Source organism: Sinocyclocheilus grahami, unplaced genomic scaffold, assembly GCF_001515645.1.
Source record: "Sinocyclocheilus grahami isolate Dianchi unplaced genomic scaffold, SAMN03320097.WGS_v1.1 scaffold14590.1, whole genome shotgun sequence".
In the NCBI taxonomy this organism is placed as follows: domain Eukaryota; kingdom Metazoa; phylum Chordata; class Actinopteri; order Cypriniformes; family Cyprinidae; genus Sinocyclocheilus; species Sinocyclocheilus grahami.
The window spans coordinates 2,112-3,551 of NW_015515400.1; the positions used below are offsets into that span (position 1 = coordinate 2,112).

The 1,440-nt window shown below is 32.8% G+C and overlaps 1 long non-coding RNA gene across 1 annotated transcript in view; it reads left to right on the top strand.

The window, feature by feature from the left end:
• Nucleotides 1-896, top strand: part of LOC107579137 (uncharacterized) — a 2,112-nt gene extending 1,216 nt beyond the window's left edge. The window contains exon 3 of the long non-coding RNA XR_001608437.1: nt 760-896. This is a non-coding gene — a long non-coding RNA (uncharacterized lncRNA). The remainder of the gene's footprint in view (nt 1-759) is intronic.
• The last annotated feature ends 544 nt before the right edge of the window (nt 897-1,440 follow it).

Genomic DNA, 1,440 nt, shown 5'->3' on the forward strand with positions numbered 1-1,440 from the left:
TTTATTTTTGATTAGTTTTTGTTTTTAATATTTATATTTGCTTTATTTTAGTTTTATTCGACAATATCAATGCTATTTGTCATTTGTTTATATGAATTGTTTATATGCATGTGCAAATGCATAGGCATGCAAATTATTTTAATAATTCTTTGACAATGTAAAGCTTATTTTACCAGACCTGTGCACATCACTGTGTATATGAAGAGGAATGTTGATGAATACTGTAACTGTGTTTTTGGTTGAGCAGACTGGTAGTCATGAGGGAATGCTTTGCTCCTGGTTGCCATAACAACACTGTTGCCATAGATACATCTTGTCTGGATGTAGATGTCGGAGTGATTTTATTTATTTATATGTTTTATTTATATATAAATTCTAAGTGTCTAGTCTGTCTGAATGAGCAATGAAAGCATGACCAGGCTGGATAAAGGCAGAAGGAATGAGAGTTTTGAAGGAAGTTTCCCTTCATTTACACAGGCTGGAAACAGACTCTCTCATATCTGTTGATTGGGTTTTATAGGCATAAAATGAGCCCTTCACAGAAACGTCTGTATCAGCACTCACTGCTCTTGCCTTAATGGATCATAACTCAACTTGTAGATTCATAACGGATGCTGGATGGTGTTTAAATAAGTGTAAGTGAGATAAAGCGATGGACGTCGAGGGCTGCAATCATGCACAAAGTACTGTACCTTTGCTGCAGGGAAATTTGAGCTGCTGTTTTTAAAAGCCTCTGTCTTTGTCTCACACTCTCTTTAGAAATGGCAGAAGCCCATCAGGCCGTGGCGTTTCAGTTCACTATCACTCCAGAGGGGATCGACCTGCAGCTGTCCCATCAGGCCCTGAGACAGGTCTATCTGTCAGGCCTCCGCTCCTGGAAGAAACGCGTCACACGGCTGAAGGTAAACTAAACTTACATTATACATGCTAACAGCTTTAAAGGTAACATGAAGTGCTATTTGCAATGCATTTAACTTCCTTTATGTGATGTATTTTATGTGAGAAATTGCTTGTATTGTAGATGCTACATTGAGATATATATATTTAGTCATTTAAAAATGATTATATTTGATTATAAAAACAAACATTTATTTATTTAAAAACAAAATACACAAATGGACAATAAAAGGCACAATAAAATCTTTATTATTATCATTTTGATTTATTTTGTCGTCTATTAAACAGTCAATTTTATACTTATTTTTGTTTAGGTAATAGTGCATTTAATGTTGATAATGCATCTGATTGATTATAAACACATTTATTTATTTTAGTATAAAATTCACAACAAACAATGCACAATAAAATCTTTATTACAAAAGCAAATGTCATCTTGATTTTATTTCGTCACCTATTAAATCCATTCATTTTATTCTTATTTTTGTTTATGTAATAGTGCATTTAATGTTGATAATGCATCTGTATACTTGATTATAAAAT